Raw genomic sequence first — 13,474 nt, 5'->3', positions numbered from 1 at the left:
GTCATTTTCATGTGAATCTTACATGAACAAATTATTGAGATTGCAGGTTCTAAAAAACATTATAGTCAACATTAGAGACTCTCGATTCTTCTGCTTTTCTTTCGTATTTATTTTGAATTCGAAATAAATAATACAACCAGGGATTATTTTTAACATCTTATTTATGCATATGCATTAGTCAAAAATCATATATTCTTATATATGTATATCCAATATACAATTAAGCTCAACTTGAAGTTAAAAATTTGTATTATTTTTAATCCATTGCCTCAATATATTATTTTAATATCTAAGTATGTGTGCATGTGTGTAAGAAAACTTTATATACCCTATATTCTAAAAATTCGTCAATCGCAGTCATCGTAAAACTTGCGTATGTGTGTAAGAAAACTTTTATATATTTTCTGAAGATTCTTCAATCGCAGTCATCGTAAAACTTGCGTAACAGAGTAGCTTCACGAAAGTAGAAGATGGTGTTCGAGACTGCGTTCATCATGCTGCAAAGTAAGAGGGCAGCGAGAGGCTCTCTCTAACCCTACCGGCCTAGTAGTATCGTAAATTCATGTCCGCAGCTACCTTCATTTTGACCCACACGAGAGCGAGGAAGTTGCGTAAAACCTCGTTCTTCGTTTCCACAGCAAAACAACAGTTTTACGAGCGCCGGTCTTTCAGACCTTTTATAAATGCGGCCCACACCATTTTAAGCCGGAACCGAGTAAATTTAAAATTGCAATCACAAATCAAGCTATCACGATAAATAAGTTGACAACTATACGACCTATCTATCTGAAAAGAAGTTTAAATTGAAGAAAAAGTCTCCCCATCTAGAGGTCTATTTCATAATATCATAAAATATAAACGTATATTGACTGACCTCCATAAAGAAATATATATGAGAAAAGGACAATATTATCACACATAAAATATATGTTAATCTTAAAACAGACAAAATAACTTTAAATAATCTAAATTTTTTTTATCTGCACAGTTACTTAATCAATGTGCAGCAAAATAATTCCGTCAATTTTCAACGTATCTTTTAAAATATATTGTCAACCAAAATCGATAAATGAACCGTGCCGATCACAAAAGTGTCCTCTTGACCATCATCGAAAACAGATTGTAATTTAGGTCAACTGTCAGCTGATACCTCGAAGCCCGATCAATATTTCTCGTTTGTCTAGACACACAAATTCTTTATATTAATTTCACGGTAATTAAGCGATTGTTTCTATCCATTATATCCGATATTTAAATCCGGAATTCAAATAACGCTACTCGCTTTTCCGATAGATTGCACAAACTTATCGACAGTAGAACTTAAGGGCCGAAGATTCAGGAGACCATTAAGGAACCAATAAGATTTCGACTTATCGTCCATCTATATGCACAACTTCAGTAAGCAGTGAAGCGCAAATTCTAGATTGGATTAAGTCATTTCTGCACCAACACCAATCATCGTTCCGCCATACTTGTGGTATGTACATACACTATGTGACCTCATTCTCTGAAGCATCATAGAATGTACGATGTATAAGATGCTGATTGGCTACAGATTTATTTACACTTAAAAGTGGTGGCTCAATCACTTCTCCGCGCTCTCATTTTCTCAATTTTATATATTTATCAAAGCTTTTTCCCGCACGAAATGTTTCATGCTGTGTTGAACTGAGATATTACCCAGTATTCCACACGAAGAAGCAAACTTGGCGTAAACAGGAAATGCTGCACTTCGAAGCTGATCAGAAGAGGTATATTTCACTTAAGACACAAATATTTAAACTGCAACCTGCACATCGGATAAATAAACAATGATGTTTTCCGTACAAATAGTCAAGTAGCTAAATGCAATAATAGGAATGAACAATCAGAATAAATCAGATTAAATTGGAAGTTTCGCAAAAAAAAAAAAAAAAAAAAGAATGATTGCGCATAAATATAACTAGTTCCTGTCTTTCATTCGGGAAATAGTAAAGTAAATTGAAATAAATAGAACTGTCTGTCACACTACGAGTTCTTGATTAAAAATCCCTTTCACTCTTTGCTACAGAATGTTCCAGATTTGTCACGCATCCCCCTTTAATTACGAATCTTTTGATCAATTTATCGACATTTTAGTGACTTTTATTGGACATGATTCTATCTCACATTTTTTAAATATTTATAGAATTAAATTAAAGCAAACTTTACTTAAAATTAAAAAACAAGTAAAATTTTATAATAAAGTACAATTCGCTAACATTTTTATATTTCAAATTACTTATATTTAAAAATTATTGAAATTTTTATATTTTTTAAAATAGAATTCTAATTCAGTAAAAATCTTAAACTCAAAAATTAACTAATTTCTATTTTGTTTAATTATGCATCAATAAAAGAAGAAAGCCTAATTATATGTACTCTTCTTTTTTGAAACGTATATGAATTGCAAATATCTGAATTGCCAATATCTTTAAATTATTTTACCAATAAAATATTACAATTTAACTAGTAAATAATTCATAAAATCAAGAAATGTTTGATTTTTCATAGCATTTTGTATATGCACATTTCAATTTATATAGAATTATTACGTGAATTTAAAAAAAATGTTAGAAACAATCAACAATTTGCATGTAAAATATAGTGTAACACGCATACAAAAGGGAATTATTAATTATAAAATTTGTAATGAAATCTCAATTTATATATTAATAATTAAATTTTATATATTTTAAAAAGAAAAAAATAATAGCGCACGTGACTTTAAATTACAAAAATTAATAGTAAGTATTAAAGTTTCACATAAAAATACATATTTATTTAATAATAAAACTAACCGTTGTATTAATTTTGTCAAATAAAATTAGATCAATCAAAAACTTGATTGATATATTATACATATACACACAATTTTGTTTGACAAAATAATAATTACGTTAAAAATATTATAGTGATGCGTGAAATATTGCTTCCACTCTACGTTGATTCGAGAGTTATTTGATTTCCTCGAATTCCAATCCATCGCCCGAACAAAAGGATATGAAATCGAGAGGGGAGACATAAAAAAAGAGAAAGAGAGAGAGGGGAAAGGGATGTGAAAAAGAGAGAGAAAGAGTATGTATCTTAAAGATTCACCTCTTTTAAGGCGCGATAGGAAGGCATCAAGTAGTAAACTCAGCTTCAAAGGTCAGAGATCGCTAGCAATCTACGAGCAATTATCTCCAGTATTAAGCAATTCTAATTAAACTAAATTGCCATTCCCTTATTGAGAGAGTAATGCAAACAATGAACAAGTAATGCAATATTCTGTCTAAAGGTTCTAAAACCTGTGTGAATATATATTCGACAAAAATTAACAAACATAATAAAGCAATGTAAGATATAATTATTATCTATTCCCACCCCAATCAATTCCCAATTAATTTATTAGAAAATACAAATAATTATTTCTATACAAATAATCTTTTTCAAAAACATCTGTGAGAATGTATACTTTATAAAAATAATTAATTTAAGTTATTTATTAAATTATAAAATTCTTTGATTCTTTTTTATTGTATTTGCCTCTATTTTTCTAGCTTATATTCATACTATTTTTGACGTTTTATTTTTATACAATTAATTATATGCTGACGTTACATGTCATTAATTTTCTAAATGAAATAATTACGAATATTGTTTTGCCATGCCTGAGTTTTGCAATAGAAATTGTTGTGTCAGGAAACATGGATAACGCTCGTTTAGTCGGGTCTAGTCCGGAATTTATTGGGTACAAGCAGGATGGTCTCTAGAGAACACACTGACCAAGATACAGAGTATGATGAGTGTCAAGAGACCTCTCCGACATTGCTAATCTACAATACTAGCTCGGCGAATTTCAAGTTGTACTTCGTAAGTTATGTCATTTTTTATTTTTGCTTAAAACGATTATTACATTGTTTCAAACTTTCGAGTTTATAATGTAGAAGGATTATTATTAAAAATAATTAAAATAGTTAAAAATAACATAAATTTATGGATAACATATTAATTTAAATAGCCTGTTGTATACATTAATTGTATACATTTTACAATATTTTTCTATAGGAACAAAACTATCGACAGAAATGTAGTTATAATACAAACGATAAACTATAAAATTTCATTAATTTTGTTCTTTCCTGCTTTTCGCTCTCTTTCTTTCTTTCATTTTCATACATATGTTCTTTCATGGTAATAACCCACGGTGTAACCCACGCAATCTCCATTAAATTTGAGCAATAAATCTTCAAAGAGAGGTAAATAGTCGAAAATTGCTGGTAACGTCGACCATAAATACATCCTCTAAAATTAAGTCGTATCTATTTTCGACAACTCTCAGCATGGAACTTGTTTGATTTATTTTGATCCAAAATGTATTTAATTCTATATACAAAAAAAAAGAAAGAGACGACTAAATCTCCTTTTCATGATCTAAAAAAACATTACGTAGAATTAACAGAATCATTAATATAAATAATATAATATATTTTTGATATAAAAAAATTTGCGACATAAAAATAAATAATGAATAAAAAAATGATAATAATGAATAACGAATAAAACGAAAAAATAATATAAGAATAAATTAAATTTAGTATTGGATAAAAATTAGATCTCAGAAAAATAAATCTTTATTATAACATGTAATATAATTTAAAAAATTGTGGCAGTTGCCGGGCTAAATAAGTTAATATTGGTATCTATTATCTGTAATTCTAATTTCTTATAATAAATATTAATAATAATTAATAATAATTAATAATTAATATTACAGTAAAAATCAAATTAATATCATAAAACTTAAGCTTAATAATCGAGTATCCTTTAACGGTAAAAATGGATTTACCTTAACAATTTTCTTTTTCATAATTCAATAATGCTAATCCGTATTAAAATTATAAGTATATGTATGTATTAAAATATTCAAATAATTATAAATACTCAAATATTACAATATAAAAAACTAATTCTTAGAAATATTATATTATCTTATATTTTTTTAATATAATGCACAAATAAAATAATACATATAAAAAAATTCAATAATTTCTTAATTAATTATTTCTCCTATCTTGATATAAAATTGATATAATATAAAAATTCATTAAATTCATTTAATAAAAGAAAATAATTTTCTTATAATTTCTTTAAAATTTGTAGAAATATAATATTCTTCCAAATGTAGTACAACTGACCATACTACTTGGTAGAAGATAAAAATGTGATTTTTATTATCTTAAAAGAAGAATAAACTTGAAAAAATACAAGTTTGCATTTGTGATAAATGTATGTATCAAAGAATATTCTAGCGAAGAAATGACTAAAATTGTATAAATAAACATACCACTTGCATCCCGGGTACCATTGCAAAGACGAAAATGCAATACACAAAGTGCATTCCGCGAAAGCTACTTGAGTAGATCAAGGTGTTCTTTTCGTCATGATTTCAATAGAAAACTTCTTTTCAGAGCAATCTTTTCAAACCTTATGTCTGCACTCACGTGACATACTTTTATAAGTTTCAAAATATATATGTATATATATTATATGAATAAATATGTTAAGTTTTGTAATTGCAATTACATAATATCAATTATTAACAAATAGCTCTTATAATATTTTTTAATTAAACATAATTTTAATGCAAACTATAAAAAAAAAAATTTTATAATTAAAAAAATTATTTAACTCTCTAATATCATAACATATTTAATATTCGCAAAATAATGCAATAATGCAACATAAACTGTGCAATGTTCTATTTAATGTCAGTCGGATTGTGCGTACAAGAAATAAAATTGCAAAAAACTTGACTGTTAGATTAAATTAACGCGTAGTTGCACGTTTAAATGTCAGCAAAATTCTGATTCTTTTAATATACAAAGCAGTCGTCGGCTTACGCAATATTTAGTCAGCAGAAAATAAAAAAGAAAAACCGATTATTTCACGTTTTTGTTCCAGCTTTTCTGTTGCTATCTCGTGTCCGAAAACCGACATTTCGGTCTAGTTATCGTTCTTGTCGCAGATAGCATCCAGAAACCGCAAACTCTGGCTTTTCATCTCATTACCTCGGTTACACGATTCTGAGCCGATGCTTTACAGCCCCGCGGCTTCATTCGTGAGAGATGTGATATATATGAGAGGAGAGGTCAGAGAGCTCGGGTGCTGCAGCATCTACGTGTTCGAGTGCTTTCCTGTTTTGCGTACATGCATCGAGAGCATCGTGATAATGGAAGGCTCTCAAGGCATATTGATAAGCGAACATCATCTTCACCGAACTTCCCAGCAGTTAGATCTCAGAGAATTTGACTTGAGAATTTCATCTGCCATAAATGCTTTTATACCATGATTATTATTATTATTATTCATTATATAATAATAAATCAAATAATATAATAAACGTAAAATAAATGAAATATATTAAACATAATGTATATAAAATAAAGCCACGTGCAAGATACATATGCCACGAAAGAGAAACTGATACAATTACAACAATTTAAATAAAGTTCTAATTATTCCTCTGCTTATTATTTTTCCCGCACGTGTGATTCTGAAAATTCTCCAGAAAAAAAGAATCTTTCTCAGAAAAAAGTATATTTGTTCCCTCCTTTTCTTGCGTATCAATTACTCAATTTTATTTTTGAGCAAATCAAAATAAAAATTAAATATATTTAAGATATTTCGTATTATGATATCGTATGAATTTTCAGCAAGAATATAATATATAGTGCCTCTCAAAATAAATTATTTTGAGATATTTAAGATTTATAAGTTGTAATAAATTAATCGTAAATGCATAAATATGCACAACATAAAATACTTTTATTATATTTCTTCATTGTGATATAATAAATATAAACTTTAGTAATAACGTAATATTAACTATTCATATTTGCTATTGAGAATTAATAAATTCTAATAATTAGATATATTAATTTAGATTTTAAAAACACTCAAATAAAAAATAGAAATTTGTTATGCTAATTACCTAGATACAACGTATTGACAGAATATATATCGGCTATAAGATTGGGATAACTTTGTAACTAAAATTCATGTGCAGCGTAAGTTCGCAGTCTAATTACGTGATTTAAATTCGACGTGAGAGCCCTTTATATCTGCAATGTGCGCAATGCGGTAAATGTAGTAATCGTAAATTCTAAAAGAAAAATAAACATTGGCTCGCTAGTTTATGTTTTAATATCCGTAATTAAGAGAAATGCAAGAATTAAAAAATTGTGAAAAATATGATTCCGCGAAATATTCTTTATATAGCGACCATGGATTAAAGAGAAAGAGCCGTAATTGTTCACAAGTTTCGTCCACATTATTCTTCTTGTGCCGCAATGCAGGAGCGCACGTTGTTAATACTATTCACTGCAGCAGAGTAGCCGCAACGCGCGTGCCAATCTGATGTATGTGATTCTATTATACATATATATATATATACTATTCATCAATAGTATTTATATGTATTTATATGTAAAAATTATATAAATATACATGTTTTATATCTTCGTTCGATATATTTTTTTATCGAATTATATCTTGATTCATGCGTAACAAATTTATTGTAATATTATATAATTCCATGTAAATATCTCAACTTCTCAACTGCTATATATATAACAAAAAATACAGAAAAATTTACTTCAATTACAAGAGATGTAAAATAAAGAAAGTATAAGACAAAAAATGTGTAATTGTATATATATATAACATATGTTTAGTTTTAATTCACATATTTAATTTTGTTAGTCTTTCAGCAATATTCTACATTGTAACAAATCTCAATAATGATTAAAATTATGAAATTTATACATCATATCACAATTATGCTATAAATTTTGTGTATATATCCTATTATATTAGCAAAATATTTTGAAACATAACTAAAAGGGTTGATCTGCTTCTCTATCTAGTCGAGAAATATCCATGAAGTAAAATGATATAACTAAAGCATGCTCGTCAGAAAAACTATAACATATTTGAAAAGAACGTTTATGACGAGGATCTAAGCTTATCTTGAATTAAACGTACACGGAAATACGGTAGAATCTGGCAAACCTCCAAAACATAACATCTCTTCTCGTGTGTATATCTTTCACTAATGCACAACATAAAATAATCACGACAGCACAAGAGAAAGATTTCAGTATTCTACTTGCAAAAATAACGTTTAGAACACAAGAATACTGTGTAATGTACAATAAGAATAATGTATGAGCAGACATTTCTCAAATACTTTTTCAAATTGCTAAATTTTATAATTTCCCACAATAAATGAATTATTAATTTATACATTTACAATTTTTTTTAAACACACAGTGTTCTCTTTTACGTTTTTTATAAATTAAAAAAATATTTAATCGACTTTTTCTTTAAAAAAAATTGCATAGGAAATTATTATTTGTCGCGCTATTTAGTACTTTTATCTTTACATTACTTTCAATCTTTACATATTTTAATTATTTTAATTTAATACTTTAATCTTTACATTAAAAACATCCCCATCATAAAACATTAAATTAAAATTCCAGAGAAGTAAAATTCTGAATATTTACTTTAGACATTGTTGCATTTTTTATATAACAAATTCAGAGATTTCTTATGCGTATCTGTAACAAATTTCTAGACCTATCTAAATTACATCAATTTGAATAACTGGAAAATAAAAGGTTAAAAACATCATCGTATATTTTAAAATATCAATTATCCATTTGTGAAGAACAAGAATGTGCGAATTAAAATATTTATATAAATTATTTCTTTTGCTGCGCAATACAAATGGCTAATGTATAAAATAATGGTTTACACATAGATGCATATACATATGTGTATATATATTTATATGGATATATGTATGTATAGAAATTAAAATCCTACTTGAAATATTTAATTTAAAGTGTTTAAAATGTTTATCAGATCTATAAATTTAAAAGATAAATAGTTTACATATTTTTATGTTCTACTTGAAATACTATTTTGTCCATTTACTTTTTTAAGGTATAAAATTTTAAAAAATCATAGAAAATTAGTTTACGGCAAATTTAGTCGTAATAAGAAGGATTACACATAGCATGCATTGCAAACACGCAGCGACAATCAGTAGGTTCCATGATCAATGATCATGTCATTATCTGATTAATTAACGATTAATTATTATACTCGATCGCATGCTACGTCAATGTGAAACACATGAGTACTTACACACTTAAGACATTTCGTGCAACAAGTACAATACACTCTGTAAACTGTGCACAGTACCTGCCGATCGTTTCACACTTAGCACTTCGGACTGCTATAACAGAGCTCAGGCGCTTCCCCCGAAGAAGTCACCTCGGTGTCACGTGCCGACGTATTAATAGCGATTTACACGACGTTATTCCCAATCGGGTTGTTAAATAAAAACACGATCGGAAATATGCAAATTCGGATTTTTTGTTGTAAATATTTATAAAATATTTCGGTTTTGCGATTTTCTCCAACTTTCTCTTGTTCCCTAGTTTCCGTCAAGGTAATTGACTAGTTTATAGAGAATGGCCCCAAGAATAATTAAGTAGATAAAGTCACGACATTATATGCCCTAAAGATTGGTCAAGTTGATTCACATGTTCCACATGTCGAACAGCTTTTCGTAAAAAAAAATTTGATTTTTGCCTTTTGGTCCATTTGTTGTATCCACGATGATCGATGTTATGAGTTATGAATAATACGACTCCTTCGTATCCCAAACGTTCGTGTTATCTTTCGTTGATTACATAAACGATTTAAAACGGTAACTCTGTTTGTGAGCAAAAGATAACTGTAATGAAGAATAATAACATTATTTCAAATGCTGTTTAGCAAAATAAAGATGTCAATCTTATAACTATTCTTGTAACTATTGAACTGTGTTTGAAAAAAAAAAATTTATTTTTCTTTTATTAAATATTATATAAATGAAAATGAAATAAATATAAATCACACTATGCTATTTCTCCATATTAAAATACATGTTATTTTATATCAAAACTAGATGACTAAATAATTTTAGATTATATATTTAATTAATATTTAATAAACATTTACTATATAATTTCTCTCTAATTTTTATAAATAGTTTAAATATTTTATATAAATAATTTATAAAAAGAACATTTATTAAAATAACATTTAAATAAAAAACATTTAAATAAAAAAATATATAATAATTTAAAAAGTTTTTGAAAAATTATTATTTGTAAAAAATATACTTAAAGCTAACAAGTATATATATTAAAACATATATTAAAATAGTACATATATTAAAATAGTATATATATTATATTGAAAAGCTCTGCTATTATAATTATAAATAACAATATTTGATAAATAAACAGAATGTATCTGTTTAAACACCACGCGAAATTTACGTTTTATTTATTCATCTTAAAGTGACAGTCCCATCGAAATTATGCAATTTAATCGGACTTATATTCTGTAATAAGAGAGAAATGATAATATTTACCGAAGCAATCGACTAAAATAAATAAACGATAAAATATGTATAATATTTGATCTCGTTCTTTCAAATCAATAAAGTGGCGCAAAACATAATCCATTCTTAATTAAAAACATTGCATTTATACTAAGTATCTTTTCAAATTGATGTGGCAGATATTTCATATATCAGCGCGACTGTCAATGCGGTTTCTACGCGATGCACTTAGCACAGATACAAGTATCTATCTCCGTCAAAGGGCAGATAGTTGAAATGTAGTTAGAATGATATAGCGCGTGTTGAGTATATACCTGAAGAGGATGGCGAAGGATCGCATTTAATCATAATGCACCTAATTTAATAAAAACAGCATATGCATCATGAGAGAATCAAGCGTTCCGTACACTTTATTATTATTCATGAAACCGGGAAAGTTCGGAAAATATGTTTATAGTTGATCGTAGATTAAAATATCAGCGGTTTGTAAATAATTAAACCTCTAATGCCGTATTACTTTATTAGGAAGCAATTAAGGCGTAAATTTAAAATTTGTCTAAACGTTAATAATTATAAAGTCTTCTCCATGTGAATAATTTTAGCAAATTGAATCTCATGGAATTTTCTATTATTTAGTAATTTGTTTGGAAATTACAATCGATTAACAAAGAATAACTCTGGGGATACTTCACATTGTTTAGTTACGTTGTTAAATTTCGCTCGAGAACAATTGGATAACGATTTAACACGAAAATTGTGTTCACATAGAATGACATGCAGTATTCAGGATATATAAACGTACGTATTGCAGAACGCATTCTGTGTGTTACAGAAACTCATTTCAAGACTGAGAAAGATTGCCAAAGAAACTAATTCGTTCGAGGAAATTGTAGTCGACTGACACATTGATCGAGATATCCTCCTGATAACTAAAGAACCACTCTTTAAGAAAAGCTTTATAAACTAGTTCAATAATATAGCGATTAAACGTTAAAAATTAGAATCTTAATATTTATAACCGTCATGATTTCTGATAATTTAAAATTTTAAAAATGTTATTTAAACGTACCGTATTATACATATATTATATGTAATATTTCATATAAAATATTTCTAGAAATAAATTTTTAATAAACAATATTAAAGTTCAAAATTTTGTGTATGTTGGATGTTTTACACAGTCTCTTAAATTCTATTTAAAGATTATTATTTAAGTTTAAAGACGTAGAATTCTATTTGCATACTCCTCGACTAAACCTTCTTATATTATATCGTGACCAAAGTAGCAAACTCGACTGGCCTTTCGTATTGTTATCGCAACAGTTGCAGAAAATAGTAAGAGGCTGCAAAGTTTTTCGCGCATTTAGAGAGCTTAAGTTCAAAGAAAGTTGTCGGTTTAATTGAGTCGAGCAATCTCGTTTCTTATCATTAGTTTCTCATTTAGCGGTCTTTAAAATATCAAATATCGCGTATATATAAGATTGTATCTTGTAAAATTAATATTTGTTAGACTGGACAAGATTGATATTTAAAATATTTAAAAAAGTAAATCGATGAATTGTCGATACGAGACATTTTACGAAAACATCTCGTTTCATCGTTATAACCAATAAGTTCTATCTGACCTAACAAATCTTCCTTGCAATATCAATGCGCTCTACATTTACACGTTTATCACGTAAAATGCATTACATTTCAAGAAGATAATTTTTGTTAAAAAAATTTCTAAATACAACATAGATCTCTATATATATAAAATAAAAATGTAGAAAAATGGAAATAAAAAATATAAATTAATAATTCAAATATTTTATACAAAAGACAATATGTAAGCATATAATATATTAATGAGATAATCTTTAGGAATCATGAAAATTAGCCATTTGTGTTTTATCGTATCTTCGAGAGGATATAATTTTCTGCGAGCCACTTCGAATTGATCAGATTACACGGAGAAAGAATGTTGATTTGAGAACACGAAGGAAATGAGAGCAGTGCGGCGAAACATACATATATCACTACAATAAGTCATGTGTCCTTAACAAGCTTTGCGAATCCGATAATAAGGTCTGAGAACCCAAAAAGGATCGGAAGCGTACTGAATTTATCACTAGAAAAAAAAAGAGTTAACAGTAGTTCTACGCACGTATAATAAAAGCTAGCGTAAAATTAACTTTGCGAAATCAGCTTAAAAATGTTCTGCTTGGCTTTGCATATTTGACTTGATACAATAAAAAAGTATGTCGCGCGTATATTAATTTAATTTTCGAATTAAGCATATAGCAAAAACGAATTAAATTTTGTTTTTCTTTTATAAAATACTATGAAATGTATAATGTAAGGTAAAGGTTTGCAAATATGATGAATCATATATCTGATTTTACCCTTTGATTATTTAATTTTAATATATCTGATGGGAAGATATAATACCAGAGTTTCTACCTCTTGTAATATACTGATATAATAGACACGAGCCAACTGTGTTAACTAGATTTAACAGTTTAAAGTGGAAATTTCATTAAGAGTCTGTAAATCTTTATTATTTCGATGCAGAAACGCGGTCGAATCAGATTCGATCGCGCGTGGCTATCTAATAAAAATTAAATACGACAATGATACTCTTCGCAGGATCAGTGCCTACTTGATTATGTCGCCTAATAACTGTCTACTAATTTAACGTTGAACGAGATCGCAAGAGACAAGAAATATCCGATTAATTACGAAGCTTTTCATTCAATCCTGCTTCTGTCATGAAGAAAACATTCCGGCAACGACGTGCTTGAATGCTCGTGGTATCAAATTAAAGTCCGAGTAGTTGCTGTTAGCAAAGATAACAGCAACTACAACCTTTAATAAAGTGATATTGTACGAAGATATTGATTTATTCGTTTGCAACATTTTCGTGTTTTATATATTTGTGTTTTATATTAAATATTTCTTTCCAATAAATAAAATTTTTTTACTGTACACAGAAAGAAGTTAATTATGAAAGATTATGATGGCAAAAAG

At 27.7% G+C, this 13,474-nt stretch overlaps 1 protein-coding gene across 14 annotated transcripts in view; it reads right to left on the bottom strand.

Moving 5' to 3' along the window:
- Slo2 (slowpoke 2) overlaps window positions 1–13,474 on the bottom strand; it is a 216,609-nt gene that overhangs the window by 94,667 nt on the left and 108,468 nt on the right. For 2 of the 14 annotated variants that reach the window (XM_083039070.1, XM_083039071.1), the window contains exon 2: window positions 9,274–9,811. The exons of the other annotated variants lie outside the window; for them this stretch is intronic. The gene's annotated coding sequence lies outside the window, so the exon portion shown is untranslated. The remainder of the gene's footprint in view (window positions 1–9,273; window positions 9,812–13,474) is intronic. 14 annotated transcript variants of the gene reach the window in all.

This window comes from Prenolepis imparis, unplaced genomic scaffold (genome assembly GCF_030444845.1).
Source record: "Prenolepis imparis isolate NDT839.2.m4 unplaced genomic scaffold, iyPreImpa1.0 SCAF_5, whole genome shotgun sequence".
NCBI classification, from domain to species: Eukaryota; Metazoa; Arthropoda; class Insecta; order Hymenoptera; family Formicidae; genus Prenolepis; species Prenolepis imparis.
The sequence above is the reverse complement of the archived record's forward strand: the minus strand, read 5'-3'. Positions and strand labels throughout refer to the sequence as shown.